Raw genomic sequence first — 22456 nt, 5'->3', positions numbered from 1 at the left:
CAAAAATATGACGACTGGCAAACTATTGCATATGCATCGTGCTGAATGACAGACGCGAAGATGCGATATGCTCAAATAGAAAAGGAGCTGCTCAGCATCACATACGCCTGTGAAAGATTTCACCAGTTTGTGTCAGGACAAGCAATCAGTGTAGAGACTGACCATAAGCCCTTGATTGCATTGTTCCAAAAGCCACTAAATGGCTGTCCGCTTAGAATACAAAGAATGATGATCAGGCTGCAACGCTATACACTGAATGTTGCGTACACCCCAGGTAAGCTGATGTATACAGCAGACACGTTGTCCAGAGCTGTTGACCCAAGAGAGCCCGCAAACACCAAAATGGATGAAGACGTGAACGCCTACATGGACATGATCACAAGTGCACTGCCCATAGCAGATGCAAAAATGGAGCTCATAAAGACTGAGACAAACAAAGATGAAACACTGAGACGACTGAGGAAAAGCATCTTGGATGGATGGCCCAACATGAAGCAAGACTGCTCACCTGACATGGCAGAGTACTGGAACTGCAGGGCGGAACTATCAGTGGTCGAAGACATCATCTACAAAGGAAGTAAAATAGTTATCCCAAAGAGTCTGAGAAAAGAGATGCTAAAAAGGATCCATGGAGGACATCTGGGAATCGAAAAGTGTAAGAAAAGAGCACGAGAGGTGATGTACTGGCCACGAATCAACCAAGATGTGACAAATGAGGTGTCAAACTGCACAATATGCCTGAAATATCAAGCAAGCAATCCTGTAGAACCACTAAAGCCACACCCAGCGCCAGACAGACCTTACCAGAAGGTAGGCGCTGACCTATTCGTATGTCAAGGGAAGGACTATCTTGTAGTCACAGACTATTACTCCCTGTATCCAGAGGTTTGTAGACTGTACACCACCACTGCAGATGCTGTGATAACATGTATGAAAGCCATATTCTCCAGACATGGTGTAGCAAGAGAGGTCTTCACAGACAACGGACCCCAGTTTTACAATGCAAGTTTCCGACACTTTGCCAAAGAGTGGGACTTTGTCCACACAACGTCAAGTCCTCACTTTCCACAGTCCAATAGACTTGTGGAAAAATCGGTCCAGACAGTGAAAAGACTGATGTACAAGGCGAAAGACAGTGGAACTGACTTCTACCAGAGCATGCTTGTATACCGCACAACGCCGCTCGAGTGTGGTATTTCACCAGCCCAACTCCTTATGGGACGTCTGCTAAGGTCAAACCTACCCATCCCGGAGAACCTCCTGAAAGCAAAAGAGGGGGAGAAAGTGAGGAAGTTCAAAGAACAACAGAAAGAAAAGCAAAAGTACTACTATGACAGAGGAACACAAAACCTACCTGAACTCCACACTGGTGACCAAGTAAGGTTCAAAGACAAAACAAACATATGGACTCAGAAGGGAACTGTCCTGAGTGAAGTCCAACCAAGATCATACACCATTCAGACAGATGAGGGTGCTGTTCTGCGAAGAAATCGTCGGGATCTTCTCATGGGACCAGCCACAGCAGGTCAAAAGACTGATACTGTTGAACAACCTGATCACACAGCTGAGAACCCATCATCTGAGGCAACAACTCAGATTCAAGGACAATCAATCAGAAAATCCTCAAGACATGTGAAGCCTCCTGAGAGACTCATTGAGCAAGTTTAAGGACTCTTGTTAGAGAAGGAAGTAATGTTATCTTATTCTCTCTTCAAGTTCTAGTGTATTTACATATTTCATGTGAACACACAAAACAAGGTTGCAAAACCTTGATAATGATAGTGATAATGTAAGTTCATTAAGTGTTGCAGTTAAAATGCAGAGTAATACAAAGAAAACATGTTGTTAGATAAAAGTAAAATACTTTTGTTTGAAGAAAGGGAGATGTAATGGTATCAGCAAATAGTGATGGTATTTGACTGTTTGATTATTATGCCTTACCAGCATATTTGCCTGTTTGATTATTTATGCCTTACCAGCAGAGGGCATGTGAGAGAGGCAGAGTAGTTTCGTTTTGGATGGATCTCTAAGATGGTGTCTCCTGTAAAGCAGTTAACTTACTTGAACACACTTTAGATTAAAAGACATAGGCGTAGAAATTCAGTGCCCTTAGCGCCGATTTTGCGGCGCTAGAGGGCCTAGCGCTGCAATTGGCGCCGGCGCCTAAATTGCCTGGGGCCCTTCCGCCGCGGTAGACCGGTAGCGCTGCGCCGGCACCGATGACGTCATCGGTGTGCGCAGCGTCCCGGTTGCCATGGTAACCCGCCCGAACTGGGAAATTGACTTGCGGCCGCCTCGCCCGTGGCAGCCGCAAGCAACGTTCTGGCAGAGGTGCCTTGCACAATTTTGCGCCGGCGCATTAAAGGCCCCGCGGCGGCCGGCCGCTTTCCCCGCCGCCCGCCTGGCCGCAGCTCCCTCCCCGGACTTCCCCCCCCCCCCCCGGAACAGAAGCAAGCCCGGCACTTGTCCGAGGTGCCGGGCTCATTTTTAATAAGATTATCGCGGGCCGCGGCCGGGTGCAGGCAGGTCCTCCTTAAGGGAAGGAGGAGGCCTGCACTTCCTGAACCTGCCGCACCGCAGCGGGCGCCGCAGCGCCGGAATAGCGCCGAAATTCAGCACATAGCGCCAGTTTTCAGGCGCGAACAGCTTTCAGCAGCGCCGGCAGCCGTTTGGGCGCAGAAGTAGTGAATTTTTGGCCCGACCAGCGCGACTTAGCTCCGGCACTAACTTCCGGCGCTAAAGCCGTTGCTGCGCCAAAACCCAATTTCTAGGCCATACTCTTTCATCAATGTGTCGTCATTGAACCCATGTAGAAAACAATACACTCCTCAGCCTACTTTAGTCTAGGGGTACACTCTCCTCAGCCTACTTTAGCCTAGGTGTACACTCTCCTCAGCCTACTTTAGCCTAGGTGTACACTCTCCTCAGCCTACTTTAGCCTAGGGGTACACGCTCCTCGGCCTACTTTAGCTTGGGGTACACTCTCCTCAGCCGACGTTAGGCTAGGGGTACACTCTCCTCAGCCTATTTTAGCTTGGGGTACACTCTCCTCAGCCTACTATAGCCTAGGGGTACACCCTCCTCGGCCTACTTTAGCCTAGGGGTACACTCTCCTCAGCCTACTTTAGCCTAGGGGTACACCCTCCTCGGCCTACTTTAGCCTAGGGGTACACTCTCCTCGGCCTACTTTAGACTAGGGGTACACTCTCCTCAGCATATGTTAGTCTAGGGGTACACTTTCCTCAGCCTACTTTAGCTTGGGGTACACTCTCCTCAGCCTATTTTAGCCTAGGGGTACACTCTCCTCAGCCTACTTTAGTCTAGGGGTACACCCTCCTCGGCCTACTTTAGCCTAGGGGTACACCCTCCTCGGCCTACTTTAGCCTAGGGGTACACTCTCCTCGGCCTACTTTAGCCTAGGGGTAAACACTCCTCAGCATACGTTAGTCTAGGGGTACACTCTCCTCAGCCTACTTTAGCTTGGGGTACACCCTCCTCGGCCTACTTTAGCCTAGGGGTACACTCTCCTCAGCCTACTTTAGCCTAGGGCTACACTCTCCTCGGCCTACTTTAGCCTAGGGGTACACACTCCTCGGCCTACTTTAGCCGAGGGGTGCACTCTCCTTGGCTTACTTTAGCCTAGGGGTACACACTCCTCGGCCTACATTAGCCTAGGGGTACACTCTCCTCGGCCTACTTTAGCATAGGGGTACACTCTCCTCAGCCTACTTTAGTCTAGGGGTACACTCTCCTCGGCCTACTTTAGACTAGGGGTACACTCTCCTTGGCCTATTTAGTCTAGGGGTACACTCTCGATGGCCTAATTTACCCTAGGGGTACACTCTCCTCGGCCTACTTTAGTCTAAGGGTACACTCTCCTCAGCCTACGTTAGCCTAGGGGTACACATTCCTCAGCCTACTTTAGCCTAGGGGTACACTCTCCTCAGCCTATTTTAGCCTAGGGGTACACTCTCCTCGGCCTACTTTAGTCTAGGGGTACACTCTCTTCGGCCTACATTAGCCTAGGAGTACACTCTCCCCAGCTTATTTTAGCCATGGGGTACACTCTCCTCAGCCTTCTTTAGCCTAGGGGTACACTCTCATCGGCCTACTTTAGCCTAGGGGTACAGTCTCCTCGGTCGCTTTAGCCTAGGGGTACACTCTCCTCGGCCTACTTTAGCATAGGTGTGCACTCTCCTCAGCTTACTTTAGCCTAGGGGTACACTCTCCTCGGCCTACTTTAGCCTAGGGGTACACTCTCCTCGGCCTACTTTAGCCTAGAGGTACACTCTCCTCGGCCGACTTTAGTCTAGGGTTACACTCTCCTCAGCCTAATTTAGTCTAGGGGTACACTCTACTCAGCCTGCTTTAGTCTAGGGGTACACTCTCCTCGGCCTACTTTAGTCTAGGAGTACACTCTCCTCAGCCTACTTTAGCCTAGGGGTACACTCTGCTCAGCCTACTTTAGTCTAGGGGTACACTCTCCTCAGCCTACTTTAGCCTAGGGGTACACTCTCCTCGGCCTACTTTAGTCTAGAGGTACACTCTCCTCAGCCTACTTTAGCCTAGGGGTACACGCTCCTCGGCCTACTTTAGTCTAGGGGTACACTCTCCTCAGCCTAATTTAGCCTAGGTGTACACTCTCCTTAGCTTACTTTAGCCAAGGGGTACACTCCCCTCGGCCTACTTTAGCCTAGGGGTACACTCTCCTCAGCCTATTTTAGCCTAGGGGTACACTCTCCTCAGCCTACTTTAGTCTAGGGGTACACTCTCCTCAGCCTAATTTAGACTAGGAGTACACTCTTCTCAGCCTACTTGAGCCTAGGGGTGCACTCTCCTCAGCCTACTTTAGCCTAGGGGTACACTCTCCTCAGGCTTCTTTAGACTAGGGGTACACTCTCCTCAGCCTACTTTAGCCTCGGGGTACACTCTCCTCAGCCTACTTTAGCCTAGGCGTACACACTCCTCGGCCTACTTTAGCCTAGGGGTACACTCACCTCGGCCTACTTTAGCCTAGGGGTACACTCTCCTCAGCCTACTTTAGCCTCGGGGTACACTCTCCTCGGCCTACTTTAGACAAGGGGTACACTCTCCTTGCCCTACTTTAGTCTAGGGGTACACTCTCCTCGGCCTACTTTAGTCTAGGGGTACACTCTCCTCGGCCTACTTTAGTCTAGGGGTACACTCTCCTCAGCCTACTTTAGACTAGGGGTACACTTTCCTCAGCCTACTTTAGCCTAGGGGTACACTCTCCTCAGCCTTATTTAGCCTAGGGGTACACTCTCCTCGGCCTACTTTAGTATAGGGGTACATTCTCCTCGGCCTACTTTAGCCTAGGAGTACACTCTCCCCAGCTTATTTTAGCCATGGGGTACACTCTCCTCAGCCTTCTTTAGCCTAGGGGTACACTCTCCTCGGCCTACTTTAGCCGAGGGGTACAATCTCCTCGGCCACTTTAGCCTAGGGGTACACTCTCCTCGGCCTACTTTAGCATAGGTGTACACTCTCCTCAGCTTATTTTAGCTAGGGGTACACTCTCCTCGGCCTACTTGAGCCTAGGGGTACACTCTCCTCAGCCTAATTTAGCCTAGGGGTACACTCTCCTCGGCCGACTTTAGCTTGGGGTACACTCTCCTCAGCCTACTTTAGCCTAGGGGTACACCCTCCTCGGCCTACTTTAGCCTAGGGGTACACTCTCCTCAGTCTACTTTAGACTAGGGCTACACTCTCCTCGGCCTACTTTAGCCTAGGGGTACACTCTCCTCGGCCTACTTTAGCCTAGGGGTACACTCTCCTCGGCCTACTTTAGCCTAGGGGTACACACTCCTCGGCCAACTTTAGCCTAGGGGTACACTCACCTCGGCCTAATTTAGCCTTGGGCTACACTCTCCTCAGCCTACTTTAGTCTAGGGGTACACCCTCATCGGCCTACTTTAGCCTAGGGGTACACCCTCCTCGGCCTACTTTAGACTAGGGGAAAACTCTCCTCAGCATACGTTAGTCTAGGGGTACACTCTCCTCAGCCTACTTTAGCTTGGGGTACACTCTCCTCAGCCTACTTTAGCCTAGGGGTACTCCCTCCTCGGCCTACTTTAGCCTAGGGCTACACTCTCCTCGGCCTACTTTAGCCTAGGGGTACACACTCCTCGGCCTACTTTAGCCTAGGGGTACATTCTCCTTGGCCTACTTTAGCCTAGGGGTACACACTCCTCGCCCTACTTTAGCCTAGGGGTACACTCTCCTCGGCCTACTTTAGCCTAGGGGTACACTCTCCTCAGCCTACTTTAGTCTAGAGGTACACTCTCCTCGGCCTACTTTAGACTAGGGGTACACTCTCCTTGGCCTATTAAGTCTTGGGGTACACTCTCTACGGCCTAATTTACCCTAGGGGTACACTCTACTCGGCCTACTTTAGTCTAAGGGTACACTCTCCTCAGCCTACGTTAGTCTAGGGGTACACTTTCCTCAGCGTACTTTAGCCTAGGGGTACACTCTCCTCAGCGTACTTTAGCCTAGGGGTACACTCTCCTCAGCCTATTTTAGCCTAGGGGTACACTCTCCTCAGCCTACTTTAGTCTAGGGGAACACTCTCTTCGGCCTACATTAGCCTAGGAGTACACTCTCCCCAGCTTATTTTAGCCATGGGGTACACTCTCCTCAGCCTTCTTTAGCCTAGGGGTACACTCTCCTCGGCCTACTTTAGCCTAGGGGTGCAATGTCCTCGGCCACTTTAGCCTAGGGGTACACTCTCCTCAGCTTACTTTAGCCTAGGGGTACACTCTCCTCGGCCTACTTTAGCCTAGGGGTGCACTCTCCTCAGCCTAATTTAGCCTAGGGGTACACTCTCCTCGGCCGACTTTAGTCTAGGGTTACACTCTCCTCAGCCTAATTTAGTCTTGGGGTACACTCTCCTCAGCCTACTTTAGCCTAGGGGTACACTCTCCTCAGCCTGCTTTAGTCTAGGGGTACACTCTCCTCAGCCTACTTTAGCCTAGGGGTGCACTCTGCTCAGCCTACTTTAGTCTAGGGGTACACTCTCCTCAGTCTACTTCAGCCTAGGGATACACTCTCCTCGGCCTACTTTAGTCTAGAGGTACACTCTCCTCAGCCTACTTTAGCCTAGGGGTACACGCTCCTCGGCCTACTTTAGTCTAGGGGTACACTCTCCTCAGCCTACTTTAGACTAGGGGTACACTCTCCTCAGCCTACTTTAGCCTAGGGGTACACTCTCCTCAGCCTACTTTAGTCCAGGGGTACACCCTCCTCAGCCTCATCTGGCCTAGGTGTACTCTCTCCTTAGCTTACTTTAGCCTTTGGGTACACTCTCCTCGGCCTACTTTAGCCTAGGGGTACACTCTCCTAAGCCTACTTTAGCCTAGGTGGACACACTCCTCGGCCTACTTTAGCCTAGGGGTACACTCTCTTCCGCCAACATTAGCCTAGGAGTACACTCTCCCCAGCTTATTTTAGCCATGGGGTACACTCTCCTCAGCCTTCTTTAGCCTAGGGGTACACTCTCCTCGGCCTACTTTAGCCTAGGGGTACAATCTCCTCGGCCACTTTAGCCTAGGGGTACACTCTCCTCGGCCTACTTTAGCATAGGTGTACACTCTTCTCAGCTTACTTCAGCCTAGGGGTACACTCTCCTCGGCCTACTTTAGCCTAGGGGTACACTCTACTCAGCTTCTATAGCCTAGGGGTACACTCTCCTCAGCCTACTTTAGCCTAGGGGTACACTCTCCTCAGCCTACTTTAGCCTAGGTGTACACACTCCTCGGCCTACTTTAGCCTAGGGGTACACTCTCCTCGGCCTACTTTAGCCTAGAGGTACACTCTCCTCAGCCTACTTTAGTCTAGGGGTACACTCTCCTCGGCCTACTTTAGCCTAGGGGTACACGCTCCTCGGCCTACTTTAGTCTAGGGGTACACTCTCCTCAGCCTACTTTAGACTAGGGGTACACTCTCCTCGGCCTACTTTAGTGTAGGGGTACACTCTCCTCAGCCTAATTTAGCCTAGGTGTGCACTCTCCTTAGCTTACTTTAGCCTAGGGGTACACTCTCCTCGGCCTACTTTAGCCTAGGGGTACACTCTCCTCAGTCTATTTTAGCGTAGGGGTACACTCTCCTCAGCCTACTTTAGTCTAGGGGTACACTCTTCTCAGCCTACTTGAGTCTTGGGGTACACTCTCCTCAGCCTACTTTAGCCTAGGTGCACACTCTCCTCAGCTTACTTTAGCCGAGGGGTACACTCTCCTCGGCCTACTTTAGACTAGGGGTACACTCTCCTCAGCCTAATTTTGCCTAGGGGTACACTCTCCTCTGCTGACTTTAGTCTAGGGGTACACTCTCCTCAGCCTAATTTAGTCTCGGGGTACACTTTCCTCAGCCTACTTTAGTCTAGGGGTACACTCTCCTCAGCCTACTTTAGCCTAGGGGTACACTCTCCTCAGCCTGCTTTAGTCTAGGAGTACACTCTCCTCGGCCTACATTAGTCTATTGGTACACTCTCCTCAGCCTACTTTAGCCTAGGGGTACACTCTCCTCGGCCTACTTTAGTCTAGAGGTACACTCTCCTCAGCCTACTTTAGCCTTGGGGTACACTCTATTCGGCCTACTTTAGTCTAGGGGTACACTCTCCTCGGCCTACTTTAGCCTAGGGGTACACTCTCCTCAGCCTAATTTAGCTTAGGGGTACACTCTCCTCGGCCGACTTTAGTCTAGGGGTACACTCTCCTCAGCCTAATTTAGTCTAGGGGTACACTCTCCTCAGCCTACTTTAGTCTAGGGGTACACTCTCCTCAGCCTACTTTAGCCTAGGGGTACACTCTCCACGGCCTACTTTAGTCCAGGGGTACACTCTCCTCAGCCTGCTTTAGTCTAGGGGTACACTCTCCTCGGCCTACTTTAGTCCAGGGGTACACTCTCCTCAGCCTACTTTAGCCTAGGGGTACACTCTCCTCAGCCTACTTTAGTCTAGGGGTACACTCTACTCAGCCTTCTTTAGCCTAGGTGTACACTCTCCTCGGCCTACTTTAGTCTAGAGGTACACTCTCCTCAGCCTACTTTAGTCTTGGGGTACACTCTCCTCAGCCTAATTTAGTCTAGGTGTACACTCTCCTTAGCTTACTTTAGACTAGGGGTACACTCTCCTCGGCCTACATTATCCTAGGGGTACACTCTCCTCAGCCTACTTTAGCCTAGGGGTGCACTCTCCTCAGCCTGCTTTAGTCTAGGGGTACACTCTCCTCAGCCTACTTTAGACTAGGGGTACACTTTCCTCAGCCTACTTTAGCCTAGGGGTACACTCTCCTCAGCCTTATTTAGCCTAGGGGTACACTCTCCTCGGCCTACTTTAGCCTAGGAGTACACTCTCCCCAGCTTATTTTAGCCATGGGGTACACTCTCCTCAGCCTTCTTTAGCCTAGGGGTACACTCTCCTCGGCCTACTTTAGCCGAGGGGTACAATCTCCTCGGCCACTTTAGTCTAGGGGTACACTCTCCTCGGCCTACTTTAGCATAGGTGTACACTCTCCTCAGCTTATTTTAGCTAGGGGTACACTCTCCTCGGCCTACTTGAGCCTAGGGGTACACTCTCCTCAGCCTAATTTAGCCTAGGGGTACAGTCTCCTCGGCCGACTTTAGCTTGGGGTACACTCTCCTCAGCCTACTTTAGCCTAGGGGTACACCCTCCTCGGCCTACTTTAGCCTAGGGGTACACTCTCCTCAGTCTACTTTAGACTAGGGCTACACTCTCCTCGGCCTACTTTAGCCTAGGGGTACACTCTCCTCGGCCTACTTTAGCCTAGGGGTACACTCTCCTCGGCCTACTTTAGCCTAGGGGTACACACTCCTCGGCCAACTTTAGCCTAGGGGTACACTCACCTCGGCCTAATTTAGCCTTGGGCTACACTCTCCTCAGCCTACTTTAGTCTAGGGGTACACCCTCATCGGCCTACTTTAGCCTAGGGGTACACCCTCCTCGGCCTACTTTAGCCTAGGGGTACTCCCTCCTCGGCCTACTTTAGCCTAGGGCTACACTCTCCTCGGCCTACTTTAGCTTGGGGTACACTCTCCTCAGCCTACTTTAGCCTAGGGGTACTCCCTCCTCGGCCTACTTTAGCCTAGGGCTACACTCTCCTCGGCCTAGTTTAGCCTAGGGGTACACACTCCTCGGCCTACTTTAGCCTAGGGGTACATTCTCCTTGGCCTACTTTAGCCTAGGGGTACACACTCCTCGCCCTACTTTAGCCTAGGGGTACACTCTCCTCGGCCTACTTTAGCCTAGGGGTACACTCTCCTCAGCCTACTTTAGTCTAGAGGTACACTCTCCTCGGCCTACTTTAGACTAGGGGTACACTCTCCTTGGCCTATTAAGTCTTGGGGTACACTCTCTACGGCCTAATTTACCCTAGGGGTACACTCTACTCGGCCTACTTTAGTCTAAGGGTACACTCTCCTCAGCCTACGTTAGTCTAGGGGTACACTTTCCTCAGCGTACTTTAGCCTAGGGGTACACTCTCCTCAGCGTACTTTAGCCTAGGGGTACACTCTCCTCAGCCTATTTTAGCCTAGGGGTACACTCTCCTCAGCCTACTTTAGTCTAGGGGAACACTCTCTTCGGCCTACATTAGCCTAGGAGTACACTCTCCCCAGCTTATTTTAGCCATGGGGTACACTCTCCTCAGCCTTCTTTAGCCTAGGGGTACACTCTCCTCGGCCTACTTTAGCCTAGGGGTGCAATGTCCTCGGCCACTTTAGCCTAGGGGTACACTCTCCTCAGCTTACTTTAGCCTAGGGGTACACTCTCCTCGGCCTACTTTAGCCTAGGGGTGCACTCTCCTCAGCCTAATTTAGCCTAGGGGTACACTCTCCTCGGCCGACTTTAGTCTAGGGTTACACTCTCCTCAGCCTAATTTAGTCTAGGGGTACACTCTCCTCAGCCTACTTTAGCCTAGGGGTACACTCTCCTCAGCCTGCTTTAGTCTAGGGGTACACTCTCCTCAGCCTACTTTAGCCTAGGGGTGCACTCTGCTCAGCCTACTTTAGTCTAGGGGTACACTCTCCTCAGTCTACTTTAGCCTAGGGGTACACTCTCCTCGGCCTACTTTAGTCTAGAGGTACACTCTCCTCAGCCTACTTTAGCCTAGGGGTACACGCTCCTCGGCCTACTTTAGTCTAGGGGTACACTCTCCTCAGCCTACTTTAGACTAGGGGTACACTCTCCTCGGCCTACTTTCGCCTAGGGGTACACTCTCCTCAGCCTACTTTAGCCTAGGGGTACACTCTCCTCAGCCTACTTTAGTCCAGGGGTACACCCTCCTCAGCCTCATCTGGCCTAGGTGTACTCTCTCCTTAGCTTACTTTAGCCTTTGGGTACACTCTCCTCGGCCTACTTTAGCCTAGGGGTACACTCTCCTAAGCCTACTTTAGCCTAGGTGGACACACTCCTCGGCCTACTTTAGCCTAGGGGTACACTCTCTTCCGCCAACATTAGCCTAGGAGTACACTCTCCCCAGCTTATTTTAGACATGGGGTACACTCTCCTCAGCCTTCTTTAGCCTAGGGGTACACTCTCCTCGGCCTACTTTAGCCTAGGGGTACAATCTCCTCGGCCACTTTAGCCTAGGGGTACACTCTCCTCGGCCTACTTTAGCATAGGTGTACACACTTCTCAGCTTACTTCAGCCTAGGGGTACACTCTCCTCGGCCTACTTTAGCCTAGGGGTACACTCTCCTCAGCTTCTATAGCCTAGGGGTACACTCTCCTCAGCCTACTTTAGCCTAGGGGTACACTCTCCTCAGCCTACTTTAGCCTAGGTGTACACACTCCTCGGCCTACTTTAGCCTAGGGGTACACTCTCCTCGGCCTACTTTAGCCTAGAGGTACACTCTCCTCAGCCTACTTTAGTCTAGGGGTACACTCTCCTCGGCCTACTTTAGACTAGGGGTACACTCTCCTTGGCCTACTTTAGCCTAGGGGTACACGCTCCTCGGCCTACTTTAGTCTAGGGGTACACTCTCCTCAGCCTACTTTAGACTAGGGGTACACTCTCCTCGGCCTACTTTCGTGTAGGGGTACACTCTCCTCAGCCTAATTTAGCCTAGGTGTGCACTCTCCTTAGCTTACTTTAGCCTAGGGGTACACTCTCCTCGGCCTACTTTAGCCTAGGGGTACACTCTCCTCAGTCTATTTTAGCGTAGGGGTACACTCTCCTCAGCCTACTTTAGTCTAGGGGTACACTCTTCTCAGCCTACTTGAGTCTTGGGGTACACTCTCCTCAGCCTACTTTAGCCTAGGTGCACACTCTCCTCAGCTTACTTTAGCCGAGGGGTACACTCTCCTCGGCCTACTTTAGACTAGGGGTACACTCTCCTCAGCCTAATTTAGCCTAGGGGTACACTCTCCTCTGCTGACTTTAGTCTAGGGGTACACTCTCCTCAGCCTAATTTAGTCTCGGGGTACACTTTCCTCAGCCTACTTTAGTCTAGGGGTACACTCTCCTCAGCCTACTTTAGCCTAGGGGTACACTCTCCTCAGCCTGCTTTAGTCTAGGAGTACACTCTCCTCGGCCTACATTAGTCTATTGGTACACTCTCCTCAGCCTACTTTAGCCTAGGGGTACACTCTCCTCGGCCTACTTTAGTCTAGAGGTACACTCTCCTCAGCCTACTTTAGCCTTGGGGTACACTCTATTCGGCCTACTTTAGTCTAGGGGTACACTCTCCTCGGCCTACTTTAGCCTAGGGGTACACTCTCCTCAGCCTAATTTAGCTTAGGGGTACACTCTCCTCGGCCGACTTTAGTCTAGGGGTACACTCTCCTCAGCCTAATTTAGTCTAGGGGTACACTCTCCTCAGCCTACTTTAGTCTAGGGGTACACTCTCCTCAGCCTACTTTAGCCTAGGGGTACACTCTCCACGGCCTACTTTAGTCCAGGGGTACACTCTCCTCAGCCTGCTTTAGTCTAGGGGTACACTCTCCTCGGCCTACTTTAGTCCAGGGGTACACTCTCCTCAGCCTACTTTAGCCTAGGGGTACACTCTCCTCAGCCTACTTTAGTCTAGGGGTACACTCTACTCAGCCTTCTTTAGCCTAGGTGTACACTCTCCTCGGCCTACTTTAGTCTAGAGGTACACTCTCCTCAGCCTACTTTAGTCTTGGGGTACACTCTCCTCAGCCTAATTTAGTCTAGGTGTACACTCTCCTTAGCTTACTTTAGACTAGGGGTACACTCTCCTCGGCCTACATTATCCTAGTGGTACACTCTCCTCAGCCTACTTTAGCCTAGGGGTGCACTCTCCTCAGCCTGCTTTAGTCTAGTGGTACACTCTCCTCAGCCTACTTTAGCCAAGGTGTACACTCTGCTCGGCCTACTTTAGTCTCGGAGTACACTCTCCTCAGCCTACTTTAGCCAAGGGGTACACTCTGCTCAGCCTACTTTAGTCCAGGGGTACACTCTCCTCAGCCTACTTTAGCCTAGGGGTACACGCTCCTCGGCCTACTTTAGTCTAGGGGTACACTCTCCTCAGCCTACTTTAGACTAGGGGTACACTCTCCTTAGCTTACTTTAGCCTAGGGGTACACTCTCCTCGGCCTACTTTAGCCTAGGGGTACACTCTCCTCAGCCTGCTTTAGTCAAGGGGTACACTCTCCTCGGCCTACTTTAGCCTAGGGGTACACTCTCCTCAGCCTACTTTAGACTAGGGGTACACTCTCCTCGGCCTACATTAGTCTATTGGTACCCTCTCCTCAGCCTACTTTAGCCTAGGGGTACACTCTCCTCGGCCTACTTTAGTCTAGAGGTACACTCTCCTCAGCCTACTTTAGCCTAGGGGTACACTCTCTTCGGCCTACTTTAGTCTAGGGGTACACTCTCCTCAGCCTACTTTAGCCTGGGGTACACTCTCCTCGGCCTACTTTAGCCTAGGGGTACACTCTCCTCAGCCTAATTTAGCTTAGGGGTACACTCTCCTCGGCCGACTTTAGTCTAGGGGTACACTCTCCTCAGCCTACTTTAGTCTAGGGGTACACTCTCCTCAGCCTACTTTAGCCTAGGGGTACACTCTCCACGGCCTACTTTAGTCCAGGGGTACACTCTCCTCAGTCTGCTTTAGTCTAGGGGTACACTCTCCTCGGCCTACTTTAGTCCAGGGGTGCACTCTCCTCAGCCTACTTTAGCCTAGGGGTACACTCTCCTCAGCCTACTTTAGTCTGGGGGTACACCCTACTCCGCCTGCTTTAGTCTAGGGGTACACTCTCCTCGGCCTAGATTAGTCTATTGGTACACTCTCCTCAGCCTACTTTAGCCTAGGGGTACACTCTCCTCGGCCTACTTTAGTCTAGAGGTACACTCTCCTCAGCCTACTTTAGCCTAGGGGTACACTCTATTCGGCCTACTTTAGTCTAGGGGTACACTCTCCTCAGCCTACTTTAGCCTGGGGTACACTCTCCTCGGCCTACTTTAGCCTAGGGGTACACTCTCCTCAGCCTAATTTAGCTTAGCGGTACACTCTCCTCGGCCGACTTTAGTCTAGGGGTACACTCTCCTCAGCCTAATTTAGTCTAGGGGTACACTCTCCTCAGCCTACTTTAGTCTAGGGGTACACTCTCCTCAGCCTACTTTAGCCTAGGGGTACACTCTCCACGGCCTACTTTAGTCCAGGGGTACACTCTCCTCAGCCTGCTTTCGTCTAGGAGTACACTCTCCTCGGCCTACTTTAGTCCAGGGGTACACTCTCCTCAGCCTACTTTAGCCTAGGGGTACACTCTCCTCGGCCTACTTTAGCCTAGGGGTACACTCTCCTCAGCCTACTTTAGCCTAGGTGTACACTCTCCTCGGCCTACTTTAGCCTCGGGGTACACTCTCCTCAGCCTACTTTAGCCTAGGTGTACACTCTCCTCAGCCTACTTTAGTCTTGGGGTACACTCTCCTCAGCCTAATTTAGTCTAGGTGTACACTCTCCTTAGCTTACTTTAGCCTAGGGGTACACTCTCCTCGGCCTACATTATCCTAGGGGTACACTCTCCTCAGCCTACTTTAGCCTAGGGGTACACTCTCCTCAGTCTACTTTAGTCTAGGGGTACACTCTCCTCAGCCTACTTTAGCCTAGGGGTACACACTCCTCAGCCTACTTTGGCCTAGGGGTACACTCTCCTCGGCCTACTTTAGCCAAGGGGTACACTCTCCTCAGCCTACTTTAGCCTAGGGGTACACACTCCTCAGCCTATTTTAGCCTAGGGGTACACTCTCCTCAGCCTACGTTAGCCTAGGGGTACACTCTCCTCAGCCTACTTTAGTCTAGGGGTACACTCTCCTCAGCCTACTTTAGCCTAGGGGTGCACTCTCCTCGGCCTACTTTAGCCTAGCGGTACACTCTCCTCAGCCTACTTTAGCCTAGGGGTACACACTCCTCAGCCTACTTTAGCCTAGGGGTACACTCTCCTCAGCCTGCGTTAGCCTAGCGGTACACTCTCCTCGGCCTACTTTAGCCTAGGGGTACACTCTCCTCAGCCTACTTTAGCCTAGGGGTACACACTACTCAGCCTACTTTAGCCTAGGGGTACACTCTCCTCAGCCTACTTTACCATAGGGTTACACTCTTCTCAGCCTACCTTAGCCTAGGGGTACACTCTCCTCAGCCTACTTGAGCCTAGGGGTACACTCTCCTCAGCCTACTTTAGCCTGGCGGTACACTCTCCTCAGCCTACTTTAGCCTGGCGGTACACTCTCCTCAGCCTACTTTAGCCTAGGGGTACACTCTCCTCAGCCTACGTTAGCCTCGGGGTACACTCTCCTCAGCCTACTTTAGCCTAGGGGTACACTCTCCTCGGCCTACTTTAGCCTTTGGGTACACTCTCCTCAGCCTACTTTAGCATAGGGTTACACGCTCCTCGGCCTACTTTAGCCTAGGGGTACACTCTCCTCAGCCTACTTTAGCCTAGGCGTGCACTCTCCTTGTAATGATATCAGCAAATAGTGATGGTGTTTGCCTGTTTGATTATTATGCCTTACCAGCATATTTGCCTGTTTGATTATTTATGCCTTACCAGCAGAGGGCATGTGAGAGAGGCAGAGTAGTTTCGTTTTGGATGGATCTCTAAGATGGTGTCTCCTGTAAAGCAGTTAACTTACTTGAACACACGTTAGATTAAAAGACATACTCTTTCATCAATGTGTCGTCATTGAACCCACGTAGAAAACAATACACTCCTCAGCCTACTTTAGTCAAGGGGTACACTCTCCTCAGCCTACTTTAGCCTAGGTGTACACTCTCCTCAGCCTACTTTAGCCTAGGGGTACACTCCCCTCGGCCTACTTTAGACTCGGGGTACACTCTCCTCAGCCTAATTTAGCCTAGGGGTACACTCTCCTCTGCTGACTTTAGTCTAGGGGTACACTCTCCTCAGCCTAATTTAGTCTTGGGGTACACTCTCCTCAGCCTACTTTAGTCTAGGGGTACACTCTCCTCAGCCTACTTTAGCCTAGGGGTACACTGTCCTCAGCCTACTTTAGCCTAGGGGTACACTCTCCTCGGCCTACTTTAGTCTAGAGGTACACTCTCCTCAGCCTACTTTAGCCTAGGGGTACACTCTCTTCGGCCTACTTTAGTCTAGGGGTACACTCTCCTCAGCCTACTTTAGCCTGGGGTACACTCTCCTCGGCCTACTTTAGCCTAGGGGTACACTCTCCTCAGCCTAATTTAGCTTAGGGGTACACTCTCCTCGGCCGACTTTAGTCTAGGGGTACACTCTCCTCAGCCTAATTTAGTCTAGGGGTACACTCTCCTCAGCCTACTTTAGTCTAGGGGTACACTCTCCTCAGCCTACTTTAGCCTAGGGGTACACTCTCCACGGCCTACTTTAGTCCAGGGGTACACTCTCCTCAGTCTGCTTTAGTCTAGGGGTACACTCTCCTCGGCCTACTTTAGTCCAGGGGTACACCCTACTCAGCCTTCTTTAGTCTAGGGGTACACTCTCCACGGCCTACTTTAGTCCAGGGGTACACTCTCCTCAGCCTACTTTAGCCTAGGGGTACACTCTCCTCAGCCTACTTTAGTCTAGGGGTACACCCTACTCAGCCTTCTTTAGCCTAGGGGTACACTCTCCTCAGCCTGCTTTAGTCTAGGGGTACACTCTCCTCGGCCTACATTAGTCTATTGGTACACTCTCCTCAGCCTACTTTAGCCTAGGGGTACACTCTCCTCGGCCTACTTTAGTCTAGAGGTACACTCTTCTCAGCCTACTTTAGCCTAGGGGTACACTCTATTCGGCCTACTTTAGTCTAGGGGTACACTCTCCTCAGCCTACTTTAGCCTGGGGTACACTCTCCTCGGCCTACTTTAGCCTAGGGGTACACTCTCCTCAGCCTAATTTAGCTTAGGGGTACACTCTCCTCGGCCGACTTTAGTCTAGGGGTACACTCTCCTCAGCCTAATTTAGTCTAGGGGTACACTCTCCTCAGCCTACTTTAGTCTAGGGGTACACTCTCCTCAGCCTACTTTAGCCTGGGGGTACACTCTCCACGGCCTACTTTAGTCCAGGGGTACACTCTCCTCAGCCTGCTTTAGTCTAGGAGTACACTCTCCTCGGCCTACTTTAGTCCAGGGGTACACTCTCCTCAGCCTACTTTAGCCTAGGGGTACACTCTCCTCGGCCTACTTTAGCCTAGGGGTACACTCTCCTCAGCCTACTTTAGCCTAGGTGTACACTCTCCTCGGCCTACTTTAGCCTTGGGGTACACTCTCCTCAGCCTACTTTAGCCTGGCGGTACACTCTCCTCAGCCTACTTTAGCCTAGGGGTACACTCTCCTCAGCCTACTTTAGCCTAGGGGTACACTCTCCTCAGCCTACTTTAGCCTAGGGGTACACTCTCCTCGGCCTACTTTAGCCTTTGGGTACACTCTCCTCAGCCTACTTTAGCATAGGGGTACACGCTCCTCGGCCTACTTTAGCCTAGGGGTAAACTCTCCTCGGCCTACTTTAGCCTAGGGGTACACTCTCCTCAGCCTACTTTAGCCTAGGCGTGCACTCTCCTTGTAATGATATCAGCAAATAGTGATGGTGTTTGCCTGTTTGATTATTACGCCTTACCAGCATATTTGCCTGTTTGATTATTTATGCCTTACCAGCAGAGGGCATGTGAGAGAGGCAGAGTAGTTTCGTTTTGGATGGATCTCTAAGATGGTGTCTCCTGTAAAGCAGTTAACTTACTTGAACACACATTAGATTAAAAGACATACTCTTTCATCAATGTGTCGTCATTGAACCCACGTAGAAAACAATACACTCCTCAGCCTACTTTAGTCAAGGGGTACACTCTCCTCAGCCTACTTTAGCCTAGGTGTACACTCTCCTCAGCCTACTTTAGCCTAGGTGTACACTCTCCTCAGCCTACTTTAGCCTAGGGGTACACCCTCCTCGGCCTACTTTAGCCTAGGGGTACACTCTCCTCAGCCTACTTTAGCCTAGGGGTACACCCTCCTCGGCCTATTTTAGCCGAGGGGTACATTCTCCTCGGCCTACTTTAGCCTAGGGGTACACTCTCCTCAGCATATGTTAGTCTCGGGGTACACTTTCCTCAGCCTACTTTAGCTTGGGGTACACTCTCCTCAGCCTATTTAGCCTAGCGGTACACCCTCCTCGGCCTACTTTAGCCTAGGGGTACACTCTCCTCAGTCTACTTTAGACTAGGGCTACACTCTCCTCGGCCTACTTTAGCCTAGGGGTACACTCTCCTCGGCCTACTTTAGCCTAGGGGTACACACTCCTCGGCCTACTTTAGCCTAGGGGTACACTCACCTCAGCCTGCTTTAGCCTAGGGGTACACTCTCCTCAGCCTACTTTAGCCTAGGGGTACACTCTCCTCGGCCTACTTTAGCCTAGGGGTACACCCTCCTCGGCCTACTTTAGCATGGGGGTACACTCTCCTCGGCCTACTTTAGCCTAGGGGTAAACTCTCCTCAGCATACGTTAGTCTAGGGGTACACTCTCCTCAGCCTATTTTTGCTTGGGGTACACTCTCCTCAGCCTACTTTAGCCTAGGGGTACACCCTCCTCGGCCTACTTTTGCGTAGGGGTACACTCTCCTCAGCCTACTTTAGCCTAGGGCTATACTCTCCTCGGCCTACTTTAGCCTAGGGGTACACACTCCTCGGCCTACTTTAGCCTAGGGGTGCACTCTCCTTGGCCTACTTTAGCCTAGGGGTACACACTCCTCGGCCTACTTTAGCCTAGGGTTACACTCTCCTCGGCCTACTTTAGCCTAGGGGTACACTCTCCTCAGCCTACTTTAGTCTAGGGGTACACTCTCCTCAGCCTACTTTAGACTAGGGGTACACTCTCCTTGGCCTATTTAGTCTAGGGGTATACTCTCCTCAGCCTACTTTAGCCTAGGGGTACACTCTCCTTAGCCTACTTTAGCCTAGGGGTACACTCTCCTCAGCCTAGTTTAGCATAGGGGTACACGCACCTCGGCCTACTTTAGCCTAGGGGTACACTCTCCTCAGCCTACTTTAGCCTGGGGGTAAACTCTCCTCGGCCTACTTTAGCCTAGGGGTACACGCTCCTCGGCCTATTTTAGCCTAGGGGTACACTCTCCTCAGCCTACTTTAGCCTAGGGGTACACTCTCCTCGGCCTACTTTAGCCTAGGGGTACACTCTCCTCAGCCTACTTTAGCCTAGGGGTACACTCTCCTCGGCCTACTTTAGCCTAGGGGTACACTCTCCTCAGCCTACTTTAGCCTAGGGGTACACTCTCCTCGGCCTACTTTAGCCTAGGTGTACACTCTCCTCAACCTACTTTAGTCTAGGGGTACACTCTAGTCAGCCTACTTTAGCCGAGGTGTACACTCTCCTCAGCCTACTTTAGCCTAGGGATACACTCTCCTCGGCGAACTTTAGCCTAGGGGTACACTCTCCTCAGCCTACTTTAGCCTAGGGGTACACTCTCTGCAGCCTACTTTAGCCTAGGGGTACACTCTCCTCAGCCTACTTTACCCTAGGCGTGCACTCTCCTTGTAATGATATCAGCAAATAGTGATGGTGTTTGCCTGTTTGATTATTATGCCTTACCAGCATATTTGCCTGTTTGATTATTTATGCCTTACCAGCAGAGGGCATGTGAGAGAGGCAGAGTAGTTTCGTTTTGGATGGATCTCGAAGATGGTGTCTCCTGTAAAGCAGTTAACTTACTTGAACACACTTTAGATTAAAGGACATACTCTTTCATCAATGTGTCGTCATTGAACCCACGTAGAAAACAATACACTCCTCAGACTACTTTAGTCTAGGGGGACACTCTCCTCAGCCTACTTTAGCCTAGGTGTACACTCTCCTCAGCCTACTTTAGCCTAGGTGTACACTCTCCTCAGCCTACTTTAGCCTAGGGGTACACTCTCCTCGGCCTACTTTAGCTTGGGGTACACTCTCCTCAGCCTATGTTAGTCTCGGGGTACACTCTCCTCAGCCTATTTTAGCTTGGGGTACACTCTCCTCAGCCTACTATAGCCTAGGGGTACACCCGCCTCGGCCTACTTTAGCCTAGGGGTACACTCTCCTCAGCCTAATTTAGCCTAGGGGTACACCCTCCTCGGCCTACTTTAGCCTAGGGGTACACTCTCCTCGGCCTACTTTAGCCTAGGGGTACACTCTCCTCAGCATATGTTAGTCTAGGTGTACACTTTCCTCAGCCTACTTTAGCTTGGGGTACACTCTCCTCAGCCTATTTAGCCTAGGGGTACACCATCGTCGGCCTAATTTAGCCTAGGGGTACACTCTCCTCAGCCTACTTTAGCCTAGGTGTACACTCTCCTCAGCCTACTTTAGCCTAGGGGTACACTCTCCTCGGCCTACTTTAGCTTGGGGTACACTCTCCTCAGCCTACGTTAGTCTAGGGGTACACTCTCCTCAGCCTATTTTAGCTTGGGGTACACTCTCCTCAGCCTACTATAGCCTAGGGGTACACCCTCCTCGGCCTACTTTAGCCTAGGGGTACACTCTCCTCAGCCTACTTTAGCCTAGGGGTACACCCTCCTCGGCCTATTTTAGCCGAGGGGTACACTCTCCTCGGCCTACTTTAGCCTAGGGGTACACTCTCCTCAGCATATGTTAGTCTCGGGGTACACTTTCCTCAGCCTACTTTAGCTTGGGGTACACTCTCCTCAGCCTATTTAGCCTAGCGGTACACCCTCCTCGGCCTACTTTAGCCTAGGGGTACACTCTCCTCAGTCTACTTTAGACTAGGGCTACACTCTCCTCGGCCTACTTTAGCCTAGGGGTACACTCTCCTCGGCCTACTTTAGCCTAGGGGTACACTCTCCTCGGCCTACTTTAGCCTAGGGGTACACACTCCTCGGCCTACTTTAGCCTAGGGGTACACTCACCTCAGCCTACTTTAGCCTAGGGGTACACTCTCCTCAGCCTACTTTAGCCTAGGGGTACACTCTCCTCGGCCTACTTTAGCCTAGGGGTACACCCTCCTCGGCCTACTTTAGCCTGGGGGTACACTCTCCTCGGCCTACTTTAGCCTAGGGGTATACTCTCCTCAGCATACGTTAGTCTAGGGGTACACTCTCCTCAGCCTATTTTTGCTTGGGGTACACTCTCCTCAGCCTACTTTAGCCTAGGGGTACACCCTCCTCGGCCTACTTTAGCGTAGGGGTACACTCTCCTCCGCCTACTTTAGCCTAGGGCTATACTCTCCTCGGCCTACTTTAGCCTAGGGGTACACACTCCTCGGCCTACTTTAGCCTAGGGGTGCACTCTCCTTGGCCTACTTTAGCCTAGGGGTACACACTCCTCGGCCTACTTTAGCCTAGGGTTACACTCTCCTCGGCCTACTTTAGCCTAGGGGTACACTCTCCTCAGCCTACTTTAGTCTAGGGGTACACTCTCCTCAGCCTACTTTAGACTAGGGGTACACTCTCCTTGGCCTATTTAGTCTAGGGGTATACTCTCCTCAGCCTACTTTAGCCTAGGGGTACACTCTCCTTAGCCTACTTTAGCCTAGGGGTACACTCTCCTCAGCCTACTTTAGCATAGGGGTACACGCACCTCGGCCTACTTTAGCCTAGGGGTACACTCTCCTCAGCCTACTTTAGCCTGGGGGTAAACTCTCCTCGGCCTACTTTAGCCTAGGGGTACACGCTCCTCGGCCTATTTTAGCCTAGGGGTACACTCTCCTCAGCCTACTTTAGCCTAGGGGTACACTCTCCTCGGCCTACTTTAGCCTAGGGGTACACTCTCCTCAGCCTACTTTAGCCTAGGGGTACACTCTCCTCGGCCTACTTTAGCCTAGGGGTACACTCTCCTCAGCCTACTTTAGCCTAGGGGTACACTCTCCTCGGCCTACTTTAGCCTAGGTGTACACTCTCCTCAGCCTACTTTAGTCTAGGGGTACACTCTAGTCAGCCTACTTTAGCCGAGGTGTACACTCTCCTCAGCCTACTTTAGCCTAGG

The sequence above is a fragment of the Somniosus microcephalus genome, chromosome 2, assembly GCF_052327205.1.
Source record: "Somniosus microcephalus isolate GS21.2 chromosome 2, FLI_Smic_1.0, whole genome shotgun sequence".
Lineage (NCBI taxonomy): Eukaryota > Metazoa > Chordata > Chondrichthyes > Squaliformes > Somniosidae > Somniosus > Somniosus microcephalus.
This window is presented reverse-complemented; position numbering follows the sequence as displayed.